We start from the raw sequence: 20,877 nt of genomic DNA on the forward strand, positions 1-20,877 counted from the left end.
GGTCAAGCAATTATTACTCAGTGATCCAGGGACCTTAGCCTCCCCTGGCTACATCAAGGGTCAGGATAGTCCTTAAAGTCATATACCCATCTCTTGCCCCAGAATAGTAGCCAGCTATTATCTAGCTACCACCTTGTCATAGTTATGAAAAGCATCTTAACAACATTATCATACACATCCCCCACCCCTCAACCAAAGGCTATGGGGGTCTTGGGGACTTCTCAATTTGTACTCAGTTTCAATAATATCAAAAAACCTAAAAAGAGTAAATGAGGTATTTTATCTTTAGTGGAAAGGATTTTATCTTTAGAAGGAAAGGGAGGAAGATAGAGAGGAAAAGAAATATCAATGTGATAAAGAAACACTGATTGGTTGCCTTCTGAATGCCCCAACCTGGAACAGAACCTGCAACCCAGGTATGTGCCCTGATTGGGAAGCAAACAGGTGAACTTTTGGTTTGTGGGATGACACCCAACCAACTGAGACACACTGATCAGGGCCAAAAGTTATTTTTACTAATAAAATCCACAATCCAAAATTAGGACATTATAGTCATGAACATTCAAATACTAGTTTCAGAATAAATTATGCAAAAATATAAAACACATAAGAAAATAAATTTTTTGGCATCAAAAAGTTTTAACACATTCCACAGAAATTTGGAGCTCAAAGAAATAAAAAAGTAAATATAGAAAGTCTGAATAATATAATTAACCAACTTAACATACTAGCTACAGAGAAAATTTTGTAAGCTGTAAGGAGATAAAACACATTTTTTAAAAATTATATGTTAATGCAAAAGTTATACATATTATTCATAAACTAGGCTCCAAAACCTTTATCAGTTCTATTTTAAATGAAGAATAAATTCCATAAGCCTTATTTTCTGACTATAATGTAATAAAATTGGAAGTCATGACACAAGAAGAACAATACTTAATCATGTGAAGATTTATAAACCTGCTCTTTCCATCAGGGCACCCACCTCAGGGAGGGAGAGATCTTTAAAATGCAGATTACCACCTATCCTTTCTCCATAGTACAGGTCATAAGTGATTTTATCAGATCTTGATAAGATAGTTAAATGTAATTCTTTTTAAGGATTCCAAAATATAAAATATTTTTAGATATAGTTTTAACTGAATGCATAAATAAACCTGAAGTTATAGATAACAATAAGAGCATATACAGATCAACAGCACTTATAAGTATAGATGTAACATTTATTACTGAAATATTTCCTCATTAAACTCAGGAATAAATTCAAAAAACAATATATCATGAATTAGCCAGATTTATCCCAAGTAATGTGAAAAAATGTATTAGCATTACATATGTTAATATAATTTATCACAACAATTTGTTATGAAGGAAATTCAAAATTATCTCATTTATTGCTTAAATGGCAGATAATAAAATTCAACAACCTCACATTTTGGGAAGTATCAGAAATACCCACATCATACTTATTGGTGAAGCATAGTAGGCAATAAAATGAGGATGTCCACTCAGCAAAATGTCTCAGCATTTCTATGGATCCACATTTACCTACTTCAGGAAGGAAGAAGAAATAAATAAAGCATATAAACATTGAAATTAAATTGAATATTAAATCTATGAGAAAAGGAGAATTAGCCATGGAATGTGTTGTCACAATCTACTAAGCATTTCAAGTGTAACTGGTGCTAAATTCAGACTTCATATCAAAATAAATTCCAGATGGGCTAAATATTTAAATGCCTATTAAAAAAAATTAGCCTTGGCTGGTGTGGCTCAGTGGATCAAGCATCTGCTTGCAAAACCAAAGGGTTGCTGGTTCAATTACCAGTCAGAGCACATGCCTGGGTTGCAGGGCAAGCCCTCAGTTGGGGGTGCACAAGAGGCAACCACACATTGATGATTTTCTCCCCCTCATCCTTTCCACCTTCCCCTCTATCTAAAAATAAATTTTTTAAAAATCTTAAAAAAGCAATCATAAAGACAAGAGAAAAACTAGAGAGTAAAAATTTGTATCAAAATCTGGGTGTTCTTTCAAAGCATGCAATCAAAATAAAAGAATATAAGGATAAGATTAATGTTAATATCTAAAAATTAAAATACGCTTTGAAATAAAACAAAAGCCTGCTGGATACAAAGTTAAAACATAAGGAAAACTGGGGGGAGGGGTAGGTAGAAATACATAGAAAAAGATTAATATAGTTATTGCATAGAAGATCTGATGAAAAAGAAAATGGTAAAATAATTTTTTAAAGGCAGGAGAGAGTACACAGAAGCAATTTAAATATAAAATGAAATGCAAATGACCAGTAAATATGAAAAAGCCTTAGTGAGATATAATGTATAGCTTTATAATCTATAGATATAATGTATAGCAAATCAGCATGCATTAAAAAGACTAGTAATATTAACAGGGACTATGGACAGACATTCTTGCCTGTAAATTGCTGCTGGGAATACTGTTACAACCTACTTGAAGGGCAATAGGCTGGAATTCAAGACACACCCCCTGACTCCAGAAACTGCAGCTTTAAGGACCTGTTCTACCAAAACAATTCCACTGTGTCACAGTTATGTATTCAGGTACCCCTTATAGTATTTTTTTAATTTAAAAAGGAAAGGACAAATTTTAAATTTTCATTGATATAGAAATAAGAAAATTACATAACTTCTATCCTAGAAAATATACAAAAATTATGTAATTTACTGAGTTATATTTAACATAAAAATTTATCTATAATGACTATTAAGTAAAAAAATCTGAACAAAGAATTGTATGTATAATATAATGAAAGAATGAGGTGTGTGGAGTCTGGCTGTCTGGAAAATTAGGACCCAAAATACTATCAATGTTCAAATCATGTTACACTTATATTGACACAAGGAAATACTTAATTCATGTAATATAAAATTAAACAAATTGCCCTGACTGGTGTGGCTCAGTGGGTTGGACACCATCTCGAGAACCAAAATCTCACTGGTTAGATTCCAGGTCAGGGCACATACCTTGTTTTAGACCAGATCTTCTGTTGGGGGCATGCGAGAGACAAATGATCAAAATTTCTCTCGTACATCGATGTTTTTCTCACTCTCTTTCTCCCTTCTCCCCTCTCTAAAAATGAATAAAAGCTAAAAAAATAACATAAAAAAGACAAATTGGATGTAGAAAATGATCTATAGCCATCCATATACCCCAAATCTGTATATATACATCAGCATGGGAAAAAGTAGGTTTACAGTTGTTTGTATGGAAAACACAGTCAGATTATGATGACTACAACAGCTTTATTAACTCGAGAATGTCACAGTGATACAGTGCACTTAAGCATAATCTTTAAGTGCTCAAAATGCTAGCTTTTGTTATTTACACATTTTTGTAGAGTCTACTTGCTATACTTTGTGTTTTGAGTACTTGCAACTTTAGACCTAATTTTGCCCACCCCTCTACAATGTAGATTTTAAAATTGCAAAAAAAAATCACTGAAGTATTTACTGCAATTTTGTCTGGTGGAGTCATTTAGAAAACCTGTTACAGTCGTCCCTCGCTATATTACGGTTCAAGTATTGTGGCTTCACTGTGTCATGGTTTTTTAAAAATATATATATCTAATTCTGTATCATGGAATTTTGGTATATTGCAGGATTTTGCGGTATACTGTAGCTGTATAAAATTTTATATGTTATTAAAATTACGTAGGTCTAAGAGTGTAGAAAGTGTTTAAGAGCATACGCAGTGTTTATAAGAGTGTGGGAAAGGTTAATAGGAGAGTGGGAAAGGTTTATAGGAGTGTGGGAAGGGTTTATAAAGCCTTTAAATATATATAAATAATAAAATAAATATAATGACACTACTTCGCGGATTTTCAGCTATCTCAGGGATCTCTGGAACATAACTCCCACGATAGGTGAAGGATCATTATATTTTCTCCTTTTAAATTTGCCTCTACTTCAGTTTTCCAAAGTGGACATGTGCCAATTCTATAGCCTGAGAAAAATATTGAAACCAAGGGACAGTAAGAGGGTGGGAAGTGTCCTTCCTGGCACCAGTGCATGAGCCCATCCCCCACTGTAAAACTATGCGCTTAGAAGTCATGAACAGGAGTCCCCAAGTTAAGAGGGCAGGTGCATAGCTTGAGCCTGTACCATAATGACACATATCTGGTGGCCTGTGCAAGGAAGACATATGACCAGAGGACTGACCAATCTTCAATACTTTCAATCTTTTGCCAAAGAAGCCCTTGCATTTTGTAGAAAATTCCTGAAGCATTGTTCATAGCAATTCAATTCTGGGAGGCCCAGCTCTTCAGAGACATGAGCATTCAAGGTAAAATCTTTTAGCTAATGACAACTTTTGCATTTTAATACATACCTAAATAGTATTTTCTGTGCCATATTACACAACTGCATGTTAAAGTTACTGACTGAAATGTTCTGGACATTGGCTTTGCTGATATTGTGAGGTTTTGCTAAAGTAACTAACTTCTCCCCATAATCCACTCTTGGAGGTCCACCCTCTAGTTTGGGGGAGGGGAGCTTAGGGCAGAATTCTTCCAGGGTGGAGGCTATCTGTAGGCCTGCTCCCAGCTTTGTGTCTACTTCCTCCCCCTGAACACATGCTTGACCTTACCTGCCCAAGAGAAAGGAAACCAGGGTCTTGCATTTTTCTGGAATTCCTGGAAGGTTACTGGTGTTGAGTAAATTAAGGCCATTCAAACTTGAATGGTAAGTGAATAAGTGAAAGAGATGTCAGAATAAATGTGAAGTGCCCCTCACTGTTCCTATGGCACTTGGTGTAAATTCTGCTATGTCATTTCAACTGCAGGCTGTACATCCTTGTGTTATTATAATAGCATTCCCCAGACACCCTGAATTCCTTGATGACAAGGGCCATCTCTGTAACACAGTACCAAGCACAGAATTTTATTCCTCTTTTGAGTCCTAAAAATGTCTATTGAATGAATGAATGAATGAATGAATGAGTATATAGATACATAAAGAAATAAATAGAGGTGTTTTTAGATCTAGGAATCACAATGCAAATCAATTATCACTCTTCATGTTGTTATTACTAGCAAACCTCACCAGATTTTTACCTGGCTACTTTTTGCTTGAGCAAAAGATGCCTAATTACTGGAAACTAAATGACTCAGCACCTGCCCAGCCTTAGTAACAGACAAGCTCTCAGTCTGAAAATTGCACTCTGCTCCATAAAATTATATTGTAGTCAATGGTTTTATCCAGAGCTGGTTTACTGACTTGACATGTAGCTAAACTAATTGCTTGTAATTAACTGGTGTTAAGATCCCTGTTGGTCATGCTCTTTATGGGTCATGATGGTCGTGATAACACTAGTAGTGTGTGTGTGTGTGTGTGTGTGTGTGTGTGTGCATGCATGCACATGCATTCTATCAGAAAGTGAAGCCAACAAATGGCCAAGTCACTCACAGCTACCTGCGTTCAGCTTCCCTGGATCTAATTAATCTCCCAATACAGAAATATATTAGTGCTGAGCCCTCTGCAGGGGTATTTGGTACAACTCAGTGAACCAGTTAGAGTGGGGAATCAGAAACTAGCTCTGGGGAGGCCAGGCTTGGTTATGAAAAGAGGGAGAAAAGAAGTGAGCCTGGAATGTTCTTGCTACTCTTGGGCAGAGTAACAAGTAAAAAATAGGTGGTGATCATTGAAAGAAGAACCAAGCCTAAGATTTTTTTACAGCCCCAGTAAAGATATAAGGTCTGCACCAAAGGAGGCCAAGACCATGTCAGTGTTTAAAGTGGGAAATCTAGTAAGGGGCACTGGGGACATCCATTGCTGTAGAGATGCTCAGTGCTTCCATCTAAGGGCATTGCTGATACCTCTGGATCAAAGCATTCAATATGTTTGTAGTAGAGTTTTTCTAATTCCTTTAATATAGCATATTAAGATGAACATGGTATCAGAAAGTGCACCAAGACAAAAATATCTCTATTGTATGACACATGACTGCATGGCATTATTCTAGCTCTCTGTATTTATTACTCTCAAAATAAATTGAAAAAATAACAAATATAAATATTTTAAATAACCAAGCACTACTTCTCTCCTTCTTCTCCCTCCCATCTCCCCCACTGTGGTAGAAGCCATAACCTAGGTGACTCTCATGTTGTGAGGTTAAGAGAACTTCCGAGGCAGGGACAGGACAATACTATTTAGGTGATCTGCCAGAGTGATAATCTGCAAAGAGCAGTTGTTATTCGTAGTGCTTCCACTGCCATCACCATCCAGCACAATCATCTGCTCTATATGGTAACATGGTTTTCATAAGGTATATTAAACTATGTGTCATTAAGTTATGCTGGTCTAAGGACTTGCTTCCCCTCACCTCACTTGTGTGACAGCAGGGGAAACATGATGCATCCCACGAGAATCAGGATGTGGCCTTGGGCTCACATTTAACCTTAAGTGGTTAAATCTCCTGAGTTTCTGCTCCTCAACTGTAGAATGAGAATGACAAGGTAGTTACAGTTCAAGGAGCTAATAGATGCAGATCCTTTAGCATAGTGCCCTCACTATTACCTTAGACTGTCATTCTTTGAATAAAGTAGTATTCAAAATGGCTAAATTAAATTTCTCTATTGAAAATAAATATTTTGAAGAAAACAAAAACCTATGTAAAATTTTCCTAGTCAGGAAGATTAGATTCCAAAAATAGAGAATAATTTTCAGAGAGGGAAAATTATTAGAAAGAAAGTAAGGGGAGTACTGTGTATGAACAGACTGAGATGTAGAACAGTTTTTTCTAGGGTTTATTAATGCAACTCAAGGCCATATATACATAACAATTATGGGATAATAGAGGCTTTACTTCAAGACCAGTAAGGGAATTCAGACAGGACTATTAAAAATATTAAGGAAAAGAGTAGGGTTAGGCTGAATTTTATTATCGGTGAATTAGAACATTTTATTTCAGAAAGGTGACTAATGATAAAACCACTTTCTTTGCCCTTTAAAAAATCACAAAATATAACTTCAATTCATATATACACATCAAAACACATGAGAGTAAGAACATTTATAAGTTGTGTGATGGGATTTGACATGGAAGAAATCCATACACTGTTATTTTGCCAAGCACAGGCACAGGCATCAACACATTCTTGGCAGTGACAGTGCTGTGATACTAGGGACAAGAGGGTCATACCCACCCCATCACTAGACTTCTCTAATGACAAATCAGAATAATCACCCATCTTCCCAGTGGACAACAGTATAGGGAATATACATTTTTTTTTTCACCAATGCAGTCTCATTTGACTATAGTTCATCTCATTTTAAACCTATGAAAGAAACTGAATGAGGCCTTCAAGGAACTGGGTGTCTTGCCCAGAACAGCAGAGAAAGTTATTAGTGGAAGCTGGCTCCAGTTTCTTTCTCAAGATCCCCTGGTCTGGCCATTGTAGACCACTAATAGTGAACTTGAAATGAGCAGGTGAGTGTGAACTATGTCACTTTAATTATCATAGTAAAAACATAGTTGACAGAAGTCAGGCTGGTGGAGATGACTTGGAGATTGGGGAGGGAGAGAAGAAGAAAGTGTCAAGGAGTTAGCACTCTCATTTTACAGTTTAATGTCAAGGGAGTGTATTGAAAGAAAATGGAACTAGAAATAAAAAGATGTGTTATTTAAAGTTAGAATTACTGATAGAAGTGATAGAAATAGTAATATAATTCTCAAATATTTCAAAGGGCAAAAAAGTGAAGGGGTTGGTTGCAGATCAGCCAGATTCTCTACATCTCCAGCAGAATGTGAGTTGATAGATGGATGAAGCATATTGGTAGTGACCCACAGAGATAAAACACATTATTTAGAGTTATGGAGGAATCTCACAGAACAATTACCAATAGAAAGAGTGCAAAATTTCTGCAATATGATTCTGGGCTATGAAGCCATCTGGGAATAAACTTACTTTATATTATAAGTCCATTTTAATATTTAATATTTAACTATACATATGCAGTATCTTTTAAAAAGTGACATAGAACCAATTTGCTATTTTTGTACAGAAAGATTTCCTATGCTCTCAAAAGAACATTTTAATGAAAAAAATCCTATGGAAATTATCAATAATATGCTTGTCATTTCTGACTGCCAAGAACACCACTTTTTAGTTTTAAAATATATGTTTTATTATTATTTAGGTATAGTAAGGCCAACAGAGCAGGATAGACAGCCACTGGGAAGATGACTTGTTATAATTCTCAGAGGAGGGGGCTCTCCTTACAGAGTTACATGGGTAAGCACCAAGGTGGGTCAGGAGGCAGTGGAGGAGGGGGAAACATAGGCAAGAACCTTTCTTGTGGTTTCCATGGGAAGGGGATTTAAAGACAAGGTGAACAAATTTAGGATTGGTGAGGTTGAATAACTTCAGTAGGCTCTGGAGCATAGTGGCTCTCCATAGTTTTCTGGTACCTGGCCCTGGGTGATTAGAGTAGACGGATTGTGGTCTAGAGTGTAATAGTGGGATAAAGTAGGTGGTTGAAGGTATGGGCTCTGGATGTTACATTTGCATCGCATCTCATTGGTTTGCATTTCACAGACATGCTCAAAGGTAAGTTGTTTACTATTGTGTCTCTAGGGATTGGCTTACTCTGGGATAGGCAATCATTTGAGTCAGAAAGACCCTAACATGTCAAAAGCATCAGAGTAAAAAAAATAAAAGAAATGATTGATACATCTTTTAAAATATTTTTTTCCTGTCAACAAGAAAAATCAGTGTCCATTACCTGCATCAGTAAAAAAATATTTTAACGGAATTACCTATGGTAATTTCCACAGTGAGAAATTGCCACAATGGGAAAGCTAATGGCTCACCAAGGCCATTAGTCTATTAACCAGCATTGACAAGTAGTGATAAAATCTGTTGATACTTCTGCTATTTGCCCAACATTTTCCATCCTGTCTGCCTCTGAGCCAGAGCAACACATGGAGCCCATCAGTGTGCAGTGCATCCTCAAGATGAATAATGCTTCTGGTCTCCACTCCTTACACAGCAAGCAACCTTCTAGCTTGAATTTAGTCAACCCAGAAAAGGAAACTATGCCAGTATTTGTCCAGGGAAATATGAGACATCTCATACAATACTAATAATTGATGTTGTAGTTATCTATTAACTTTTGTGCTTTTGAATAGCATGGTCAAAGTCCTACTCCCAACCGTTTCCAAGCCCTGTTTTTGAACCTCATACCAGTTGTCCCCATTAAGCTTCAGAGTGTGTCCCATGTTTTATTTGTGCACTCTCATGTTAATAATTGTTTTGCTCTGGCTGGCGTAGCTCAGTGGATTGAGCGCGGGCTGGGAACCAAAGTGTCCCAGGTTCAATTCCCAGCCAGGGTACATTCCTGGGTTGCAGGCCATGACCCCCAGCAACGGCACATTGATGTTTCTCTCTCTCTCTCTCTCTCTCTCTCTCTCTCTCTCTCTCTCTCTCCCTCCCTTCCTTCTCTAAAAAATAAATAAATAAAATATTTTAAAAAATAATTGTTTCAATCAATTATTTGACAGTAAAGTAAATAGATAAATACTCAAAATAGAAAAATAGAGTGTCAAGACCCCAAATAAGACAAGAGAAGCAGAGTGACAGTCTTTGCTTTGGGCCTACCTAGCTTGGGTAATTCATAACACAAATACAAGGGTCCTCTGCTGTTAAAAATATCTGGAACCTGCTATCACTCTTCATTTTTCCAAGTGAATGTTTGGCAGAAATCTTCCACATTATTTATTTAATAATTTGTTAAAAATTATAGTTTTACAGCTGAGTGATTTGATTACTTTTTGTTTTCTTTGAGAATCAAGTACATAATTGGGATTGATTTTTCTGATGGACACTGTGTGGATGATTAGGATTTTGATGAATGCCCCCCAATTCCAGTGTGCAGAAGACTTGTTTTGGAGACTTACCTGGCTCTCTTTTCATTAGCTGCCATCTCCCCTCTTCTGGTCCACTGTCCAGTTTTCATAGCTCTGCCATGGAAAAGTTTAAGGGAAGAATGTAAAGACCAGTGTGACTCTGTCAGGTACAAATGGGCACAGGGAGCTGCTCACGTAGGGGCTACTGGCTGCCTAGAAAACATGAAATACAGTGAGTTTGCAACAAGAAAGTTCTGACAAACAGTGGCCTCTTCTAATCATAAACAAACAATTTATCCGCTGAAGATATCATATGGCCCAAAGAGTCAGAGAACTTTTACATAAATAATCTATATGGTGTTATATTAAAGAGGAGAGAGGATTCCAAGATAACTGCAGAGTTATAGCTAAATTCTAAAGCAATCAATCTGAATGTCCAACTTAAACACGGCTGAGCAGGAGTATTATATCCAAGGACTTATAGAAGGACCTACACAGAGACTGGTAAGAAGGGCAAAGATGCTGAGAGAGCTGGCCCCTGCACACATGAGCAGCAGCTGAGAAGCTGGAGAAATATATCAGGTGTAAAACTCCCCCCAGGAGCCTTGACCCTATGCAGGGATCCCCAACCCAGAGCAACAGAGTTGGAAAGAGGAGCCCACATAGCATCTGGTGGTGAAAATCAGTGGGTATTTAGTCTGCCATGTTTGAGAAGGGAGTCTGCTAGATACCCAGAGGCCACCTTCCTGGGCAGTACACTGCCCTGTCCTCCACTTACTGGTAACACCATTCTGCTGTGCTTGGGTCCTGTAGGAAGGTCTGCTGGCTGCATCCAGCATGAAACTTTGGGATCTCACCTGTCCAGAACCCACTCTGCAGTCTTTCTTTTGGAAGGCTCTGGAAGAAGACCAAGAAACAACAGGGGGAGGCAGGGTAGCTAACAGATGGAGGTAGACCTCAGACAGTCTTGGACCTTTTATATATCTGCCCCCAGCTCTAAGTTGGTGGACTCTGACCTTGATACACAGACTGGTGCCTACCATAAACATTCAGGCCCAGTAGATGCAGCCAAAAATAGTGAATAGTGTGGTAGTTTCAGAAAGATAGCCCAAGGCTGATTACACACAACATCTATCATAGACCTGAACCTGAACCATGCAAAAGTGGAGCCAGAAGCAACACAATCAGTAGTGCACTTTAGACCGCAACAGAGCTCAACCCAAGTAACCTCACAAGTGACCCAAAGGGGTATTCTGGCAGGAACCAGACGCTGCTGGGAAGAACTTTGCTACAAGAGGCAGCACTTGCACAATGATGATTGCACAGTGACTCATACATAGAGATTGAGTGCTTGCTTCAGCAACACATATACTAAAATTGGAATGATACAGAGAGGATTAGAGTGTCCCTTGCACAAGGATGACCCACAAGCTCATGAACTGTTCCATATTTTAAGGAGTTCTAGCCAATACGGATGAGTAGGTAGAAAAGTTTCACTTCCTCACATAACCAAAAGAAGGATAACAACCAATCTAAAAACAATAAACCGTAAGTGCCAGAAAATCATGGAACTCCAACAACCAAGGAGTTAAAGAAGGCCAGCAAAGGGAAGGAAAATGGAGACAGAAAGACACTTTGCTTGGGGCAGAGGGTGCATGATGCAAATGATGGTTTATTGAGTTGTATACTTGACACCTGTATTGGTGTTGTGAACCAATGTCATCCCAATAGATTCTATTTTTAAAAAGGGAGAGATAAAGAAAGAGTGTCTGGGAATTCCAGCTTTCCACCTCTCCATTCAGCCTCCTGCCTGAGATAATACTGGTCCAGGCTCACTCTGCAGGTGTGGACTATTTGCTATTGATTCTGGGGGACATGGAGAAACCCTGCCTGGTTGCTCAGACTACAAATGAAAGTCCGGAGTTGGGCTGCACACTTTCACTAGCTGGACTCTCCCACAGGTTAAAGCATCAGCATAAATACCACCATTGCTACCCATTGGAGACACAATGGGAAGGGAATGTCCTTGTTTCTTAAAACTGAAATATGCCCAAGTGAGATCCAGACATCTCTGTAAAAGGCTGGTTGCTCAGTGTGACTGAGAAAGACAAGAGAGTTGGCCCTGGAAGGTTGAGTCCCAGGCTCAGTTTATTTAATTTATTTTTCCCTTGTGGAGAAGAGGCATCAGAATGCTGAATTTCCTAAACCTGAGGGAAGCAAGACACTTGAGTCTAACAATGCAATCCAGTTGTAACTTGGCTAAGCTTATGCCCATGAACACCTGAAGGGGAATTTTTGCCGTATATGCTGTGCAAATGTGAAAAGCCACAAATGGAACAAGAGATGTTGGCACCAAAAACATACTTTTTGCCTCCAAGGCTGATTGGCTTTCCTCAATTCCTTAGCACCAGGTGTGCAGAGATACCCAGAAGAGTTCATTTCTGAACACCCAATTCCCAGAGGATGAGGGAGAGCAACTTTCTCTCCCTGCCACCACTTGTTCATCATGAGACCAGGAATGTGCAGCATGTACCCAGGGCCCAACTGAGTGGGGCAAGGAAAACCTGAAGAGAGAAGTGTAGGAAAAAATGAAGTCAGCCAGGCTCCCTCACCTGGATGTCTGGGCAACTGTGGCTTGGTAGTATTCATGTGGCCTTGAGTAAGGGCCCTCATGTATACAATGAAGCTCTGTTATGTAACTGAAGGTCAGTATGGGCACCTTGCTGGCTCTGTGTGCACTGAAGGTCAGTGTTGGCACTCTGCCAGCTTTGTGTGCCCTTAGTATTTGGGGGAGTTGGAAATTCCCCCAGTGCAACTCTTGGCTTGGGGCATGCATTAATTGCCCCACCACAGAATAAAGGCATGCCAGATATCCCAACAGCTCTGGGAATGTTCTTCCCTTTGCCCTGATCCCATGTAAACTGGTCTGGCCTTGAATGGCTGCAGGACAATTGACAAATAGGCAGTATTTATATCAGTATGGTATGGAGAAGCTGTCAGGATCCCCAGAGAGGGGCTTGTCAGGGTGGCCTGCTACCGGCATGTGATATCCTGTGGTGAGTCTCCTAGGAGCTTGTGCTCTCCCCCCAGTATTGGCCCAATGTTAGTGGTGTACCTGACACAGTAAAGAAAGCCCTGCAGGTGGTAGGGAAGACCTTGAAAAAGCCAAGTGCCCAGACAGCAGAGGGAGGCCATGGGCTGGGTGTTTCAGCTTTGTGGAGCTAAGATGAAGACTGCACTTCAGGAGGCAGCAAAGTTACATGAACTCCAAGGAAAAAAGGAAGCATTGGAGGCCGGAATCTGTGCCCCGGAGGAAGACCTCCAAATGCCGGGGCAGCTGTGACCTCCCTCCCATAGTGAATGATTCTAAGGAAGAGGAGGGGGAAAGGAACTGGGTTCCCTTGTGGGATCACCCAGTAGGTATACAGAAAATAAAATTACAGCAGTCTATGGCACCTGGGAGTAGTCTGGATCTGTGCAGCCCGTGGCCCCTTTCCCTCCCGCACCATGCATCAACTTGGAACAAAGTTGCCAAGATCAATGGGTAAAGAGGACTGTGGTTGGGTACTCTGGCAGTGACCAGTGCCTGCCCCTGGAAAGCTCCACTCCAGGAGTTCTGAACAGGGCATGTGGTGGCAGGGGAACCCATGGCAGTGGCTGGAGCCACAGAGGCAGTGACAGTGGAGACAGTGATGGTGGCGTCAGTGGTGGACAACCCAAGAGGATACAGCAGCAGGAGGGATGGTGTCTGGAGACCCCTGTATCCCTCATCCAAAAAGCAAACCTGTGCGAGTGATTAGGACTCGAAGAAGAAGAAGAAGAAGAAGAAGAAGAAGAAGAAGAAGAAGAAGAAGAAGGAGAAGGAGAAGGAGAAGGAGAAGGAGAAGGAGAAGGAGAAGGAGAAGGAGAAGGAGAAGGAGAAGGAGAAGGAAGGAGAAGAAGGAAGGAGAAGGAGAGGAGAAGGAGAAGGAGAGGAGAAGGAGAAGGAGGAAGAAGAAGGAAGAAGAAGGAAGAAAAGGAAGAAGAAGAAGAAGGAAGGAGGAGGAGGAGGAGGAGGAGGAGAAAGAAGAAGAAGAAAAGAAGAAGAAGAAGAAGAAGAAGAAGAAGAAGAAGAAGAAGAAGAAGAAGGAGAAGAAGAGGAAGAAGAAGAAGACGACGAGGGCGGCGGCAAAGGAAAAACCGGGGGATGCGACCTGAAAGGACCATCCCATAAGTCCAGAACACCATTTGACTGTGCCAACCTCCCAAGAAGAGGGAGGAACTAAATATCCTTTGGACATTCAATAGGCAGAGGGCCAAGGAACTCATCAGTTGGGGAATAGAGGCCACATGTGGAATTGGCTATCTATTGGTCCCCTACAAATGTTCAGTGGGTCCTGGTTCTAGTAGACACAGGGACAAAATGTACTATCCTGTAATGGAAACCCTGAGAAGTTCCCAGGCCTAAGGCCTCTGTTGATGGTTATGGGAGACACAGTGTAAAGATGAAAGCCCTACTGCTCTCTCTGGGATCTTCAGTGGGTGATCGCCCCACTGAATATACTGTTTATATGTCCCCTATTCCTGAGTATATAGTGGGCATTGATGTGCTCCAAGAATTGTGGCTGCAAACCATTGTAAGGGAGTTCTGCCTAGGAGTTTGAGTGATAAAAACTATTCTGTGGGGACATTCTGAGCATCCCTCTGTTCAATTGCTGTCCCCACAATGGGTGAAGAGTACTGGCTGCCTGGAGGGCATGAGGAGGTCATGGCTACCATAGGAGAGTTGGAAAAGGCAGGAATAATTAGGGCTGGCCACAGTCCCTTCAACTCTTCATGTGTCCAGTACAGAAGCCAGATGGCACATGAAAAAATGACGGTAAATTACTGGAAGCTCAATAAGGTAATTCCCTCAATATGTGCAATGGTATCTTCTGTGGTGGACTTGATGTGGTTAACGAACAAGATGGGAATCTACCATTCTGTGACTGATCTGGCAAATGCTTTTTTATCCATTAACACTGCTTGGGAAAGCCAAGATCAGTTTGAATTTAAATGGGAAAGCCAACAATGGACTTTTACAGTGCTCCCTCAAGGGTATTTACACATCCTGACCATTTGTCATGGGCTTGTGGTGGAGGACCTGGCTAAATGACCACGGTCTGCTACTGTGTGCCTTTTTCACTACATTAATGAGATTTTGCTAACCAGTGATTCTCTTACAGAATTAAAGAAAGCAGCATTGCAAGTGCTGTCACTCCTGAAGTCATGTGGCTAGGAACTCAATGAGGCCAAGCCACAAGAGCCTGAATTATCTGTAAAATTCTTGCGGGTTGTCTGGTTAGGTAAAACAAAAGTAATCCCCAATGTGGTAATAAATAAAATTCAGGCATATCCTGCCCCTACCACTGTGAAACAGCTCCAGACATTTCTGGGCCTGCTTGGGTACTGAAGAGTGTTCATGCCCCACCTTGCTCATGAGGGTCATTTGCCCCTTGTATGCCTTGGTAAAAAAAGAAGCAAGCTGGGGCTGCACTCTGACTTTGGAACAAGTGTTCCAAAAAGTGAAGTGCATAATTAAACATGCTCACAGGCTGTGAACTAAAGTGTCCCAGGTTCGATTCCCAGCCAGGGTACATTCCTGGGTTGCAGGCCATAACCCCCAGCAACCGCACGTTGATGTCTCTCTTTCTCTCTCCCTCTCTCTCTCTCTCTCTCTCTCTCTCTCTCTCTCCCCCCTTCCCTCTCTAAAAATAAATAAAAAATAAAAATAAAATCTTTAAAAAAAACATGCTTAGTCCTTGTATGTTCTGAATCCTGCTAGACCCTGTGCGCTAGATGTGCACATGACACAAGAAGGCTTTGGATGGGGTCTTTGCCAGTGATCGGAATGGCTATGTTAACCCTTGGGTTTCTGGTCTCAACTATGGAAGGGAACAGAGGTATCACACTCCTTGATTGAAAAGCAACTGGCAGAGGTGTATGCTGCCCCATTGGCCATGAAGGCTATAACAGTAAGGACCATGTATCCCATTGTAGGGTGGGTCCAAGGCTTCATGACCAAGCCTCACAGTGGGACAACTCAGATGTACATGTTGGCTAAGTGGGGAGTTTATCTGCAACAAAAAAGTACCCTATTGACTATCCTCCTACAGGCTGAGTTGTGGGAAGTGTTAGGCCCTGTTACCTAGGTAAATAAATCATCTATTACCCCTGCCTCAATAGAAAAACTAGAAGCACGGCAGGCACCCAATCCTTCTAATGCATGGTATACTGATGGGTCTAGCAGGGGCGAGCCTGCCATGTGGACTGCATGACAATTCAGCCAGAAACAGACATCTTCTAGTTTGACAGTTAAGTAGGTCAGAATAGCCAGTGGGCAGAACTGAGAGCTGTGTGGCTTGTGGTTGTAAATGAAGTGCCTCCTCTGATTATTTGCACAGATAGTTGTGTGGTGTACAGGGCCACTTGGACATGGCCTTTGGAAATAAAAGCCCCCCACATGCATTGGGTGGCTCTTGTTGCCCCTTGGGGCAAAGGGTGGAGAGAAACTTGCAAATAGTGCTCTGGGTAATTGGGACATGGCCCCCAATCTTAAAGGTGACATACCCAGGGCCAGCAGACCATGAAATGCTTCCCCATGGCACCTTTGTAGTATCCTTATTGTTCCTTATAAGTTCTCTGTTTTTGTTGCAAGTATATGCTACACCCCCAGTTGAAATATGAAAACTATAATAATTGTGCCCAGGAAGACCCCTTTGCTAGCCACAGTCTATCAGCTGACCAGAAACTTTCCTGAGGCTTGTAATTTGCCATTGTCAGTTCCAATAACTGCTTTGTCTTTTTGCCTCTAGGGTACAAAATATCACCCTAGTTGACTGGGTACACATCTGTGTCTCACTGGCTAACCAATCAGCATGCTGGATCTTTACTGAAATCCCCTTGAGCATATAGGCCAGCCTCCCATGGCACATCTCTCTAGCGTCTGTCTCAAATTGGACTTGGTTTCAGAACCAATGGAAGAGTGCACAGCCCTTATGGAAAGTGACCTGGACTGATATCTATGCTGGGGCAAAGCAGTGGTATGACTGGCCCAGGCCATCGCTTGGCTACTCCATATGGGATAATGTAGGGTAGCTCACAGCTAAGACTGTGGAGCTGGCAGGACCAGCTCTCCTTTGTATTAAAAACCTCAAAGAACAAACCCAAGCAGGTTGGACTCCAATAGGTTTATGTCAGATTCATACTCTGAAGCATTTCTGGGAGGTGCAGAGTAATGTGTGGGCTGCAGTTCCCACTGGGGCCCTCTGAGTGTGTGGCTCATGTGGGTAGAGTTATTTGCCTAAAAACTGGACTTGCATTTGTACCTGGGGATGGCCCTATTTGCCTTCTTGAGTTCAGAAAATGCTTGCAATCTGGCCAGCCAATTAGGAAGCATTTAAGGTGCAACACCAAGTAAAGCGTACTCCCTGGTGGTACTACCCATTAGCCATTTTTTTTCTCTTCAATCTACTTCTATAGTCACTAAGGCCGAAATTCCTGCTTTAGCTTTGCACACTGCTCATGCATTAAACGCAACACATAATTCCTAAAGCCTCTTAAATAAGGAAGTATATCAATTAAGAAAAGTAGCCTTACAAGGCCATATGGCTTTAAATATGCTCACTGCATCACAAGGTGGGATATGTGCCCTAGTTGGGGCTGAATGCTGTGTGTACATTCCATATCTCCCTAATAATATTAGCCAAGCTCTATGGGCATTAGCTTCTAAAAATCTATGCTATCAAATGCCTAACAGGTGGTCCCCTGCAGCAATGATGGGTATCCTTAACTACTGAATGGAGGTGGGTCTTTGCTGACTTGGATGGCAGCACTTGTGTTTTAACCATGTGCTGTTGCAACTTGTATTGCTGTTGAGGCATTTAAGTGCAGGGCTCTTACCTCCTCGTGAAGGGACTCTCATGGAAGACACCCTCATGTAGATTGCATGGTGAGGAGCCCTGAAGGGGTGGATTGTAGGAAAAATGAAGTCAGTCTCCCTCACCCAGATGCCCAGGCAACTGTGGCTTGGAAATGTTCATGTGGCCTTGAAAAAGGGCCCACATTAATAGAATGAAGCTCTGTTATATAATTGAAGGTCAGTATTAGCACCTTGCCAACTTTGTGTACCCTTAGTATATAAGAAAGTCGGGACTTCCCATGGAGCAACACGGGGCTTGTAGTGTGCGTGAATCTCCCACCTAAAAAAGGCATGTAATTTATAATGACAGCTCCACATCTTTTTTCCCCTCTGCCCAAATTCTGTGTGAACCTGCCAAGCCTGGAATAGATGCAAGACAAGTAGTGACCCCCAGAAAGGCCTAAGGAAACCCCCCAAACAAAGCAGAAGTGTAAGAAGAGCAAGTGCTGTGATTTAGCCCACATTCCCGACAGCTTGACAGAGAAGGGGAAGTGGGTGGGCTGGAATGGACTAGCCCCAGGCTCTCTGTGCTCCAACCCAGCCCACTTCACCCTGCAGTCTTTTCATCCATGTCCATGGGAGAAACCTATAGCTCAGGTGAACACAATTCTTCTCCTTGGGCCCTGCCTGCTTTAACAACTCTCCACAACAAATGACCAGGCCCCAACCAGCAGCTTTTACTTCTTATTTCATCACTTTTCCTAACACCAGCCAGTTGGGAGCACCATCTTCTGTCAATGATTTCTTTGGTCTGGGCTGCCTTTCTCTGGACTCAACTCTGAGTGGACACAAACCAAACCCCTGGTCCATCTTTGCATAACTACCTTGTGCAAAACCTGGAAAGTAACCATTCATCCTCTACTTGTACATTTTCAGTGATGGGAAGGGGGACCATTAGCAATCCATTCCATGGGGTCAACTTTTACCATTGGAAATATCTTTATGTTGAGCCAGTATCTACCTTTGTCACTCATTCCCCATGCTTTAACTCTGTCCTCCCAAGTCACCCTGAGCTAGTATAGTTCTGCTTCACATGACAACTTTTCAAGTATTTGGAGTAAACTCCAGTTCTTCCCCTCATTCTAATCCTTCCTAAATCCTTTAGCCATCATGGTGTGATGTAATTTCACTATTTGTATCCCCTGATTCTGGGAAAAATCCATTTATCAAACCTCCCTCTCATGTTGTGATGCCTGGAAGTGCACCTGCCCCATAGGTAAAGTCTGAGCATGCACAGATGAGGTTTCATCTCACAAAGTCTTATGGCTGGACTTGGGGCATAAAGGACAAGCAAGGTTTTATCAATTGATGTGCTACAACCTTCATACCTCTGATACACTTTGAGTTTATGTTCAATTTTAATTTATTTTTATACATGCTACTAACTAATCCCATCAATGAATCCAGCCAGCAAATGTTTAATTCCTATCGTGTGTCAGGCATTTGCTATTATTGTTTTTCAATCTTGGTATCTCTTCATGATTTCTGTATTAAATTTCATCCTTGTTTATTATGTCCATAAGTCTGATCTATAGAGACCATTTGGGATATATATATCCAATATATCTGTGTAATGCCTTCTAGATAAATTAGTGTGTTTGACAGTCACTCTCCTATGTCCAGTGATTCTGAATACCACCATCTATCTGTATTTACTTAAAGAGGCCACACAGCTCCTAGAGCTCTGCTGGGTCCACATTCATTACTCCTGCTTGTGAAAGGTTAACCAAGGCTTTTATGGGGAGCATGTGAAGATCTTCCCCTATCATATTTAGATTGATCAAAAAGCTTTCACATGTCACCTTGTCACATGCCTCAGAGAAATCTGGACACACTAAGCCCACCCATATGCTTACATGAAGTCTAGTAATTTCATTAATGTTTCCTTCTCTGCTGTGGAGTTTTCATATGACATTTAAGTTATCCCTAGTACTTTCTAAGGCTATTAGTCAGCTGACCATGCTGAACCCTGAAGCTCCACTGCTGTACATAGAGGAACACTAAGGTCTGGAGCAAACCTCTGCTCTACACCCTTGACTCAGAAAGGAGGCTGGGACTCATGCTTTGTGCGTAAAAGTATCCCCTGGTAGGGCATCACTTTATTTCTTCTGTGTCCTTAGCAGCACCTTGTCCAGGCTGAAATGCCTTAAGTCCTGGGTCTTCCCTATGATCTTAGGGAGGCTGTTTTGGTTTAATAATAAACAGTATTCTTAAGAAGTTCCTGATATCAGTCACAAATTGTCCTGCACTGATTTTATACTACATTCCTTCTTTCAACTTTTGTTTTGAGTACAACTTAACACATATCTCTTTCAGGTGTGACCAAATATGTGCATAATTTGTATGGTATATATGATAAGGATCTACACAAGATAGTTACTATTGTACATATATTTTATAATATATTATCAGTGTCTGTGTTGAGTTGACTCTGACTCCTGGGAACTCTATGAATGAGCGACTACAGGCCTGAGGGCACAAATAATGACGGTTATATCTGAGGAAGAGTTTCTGCCAAAGCCTCGGTAAGGACCCTTGTGAATGGGGAAAGTTGAAAAGGTTCTAGAAGTACAAAGAAAGTGAGTTTCCTGGAGAGACTGTCTGTGACTTCATTTACACAAGAGTACCCTTTGAGTTGCTGTAAAAAAACTAGATAATGAGATCCACAGTAAATCACTCCCACTCTGTGTTGAAACTGCATGAAAATAAGAAGATAGTTTAGCCTTGGCTGGCGTAGCTCAGTGGATTGAGCGCGGGCTGCGAACCGAGGCATCCAGGTTCAATTCCCAGTCAGGGCACATGCCTGGGTTGCGGGCCAGGTCCCCAGTGGGAGCCACATGAGAGGCAACCACACATTGATGTTTCTCTCTTTCTCCCTCCCTTCCAGTCTCTAAAAATAAATAAATAAAATATTCTTTAAAAAGAAGATAGTTCAGAGGTGGAGAGTGCTTTCCTAATAAAAAGAATAATACTGAGGTATATATGACTATAAGGAAACAGATGATTCATGGAAATAATTCCTCATACAGACAAGACAATTCTACCCAGGTGCCTA

At 41.1% G+C, this 20,877-nt stretch overlaps 1 long non-coding RNA gene and 1 other non-coding gene across 3 annotated transcripts; one reads left to right on the forward strand and one right to left on the reverse strand.

Annotated features, from left to right (window-relative positions):
• Positions 1-1,294: 1,294 nt before the first annotated feature.
• Positions 1,295-10,834, reverse strand: LOC123821122. 2 transcript variants are annotated; one of them, XR_006786054.1, is made up of 4 exons: positions 10,741-10,834; positions 9,935-9,997; positions 3,004-3,126; positions 1,295-1,551 (listed from the first exon to the last, which is right to left on the reverse strand). It is a non-coding gene; the product is annotated as an uncharacterized LOC123821122 (long non-coding RNA). The 2 variants fall into 2 exon arrangements; XR_006786055.1 differs by having other exon boundaries at positions 9,935-10,096; positions 10,741-10,815.
• Positions 10,835-11,230: 396 nt separating this feature from the next.
• Positions 11,231-11,337, forward strand: LOC123821230. The gene has a single exon (XR_006786081.1). It is a non-coding gene; the product is annotated as a U6 spliceosomal RNA (small nuclear RNA).
• The last annotated feature ends 9,540 nt before the right edge of the window (positions 11,338-20,877 follow it).

The sequence above is a fragment of the Phyllostomus hastatus genome, unplaced genomic scaffold, assembly GCF_019186645.2.
Source record: "Phyllostomus hastatus isolate PE091 unplaced genomic scaffold, TTU_PhHast_1.1 phas_contig_38, whole genome shotgun sequence".
In the NCBI taxonomy this organism is placed as follows: Eukaryota; Metazoa; Chordata; class Mammalia; order Chiroptera; family Phyllostomidae; genus Phyllostomus; species Phyllostomus hastatus.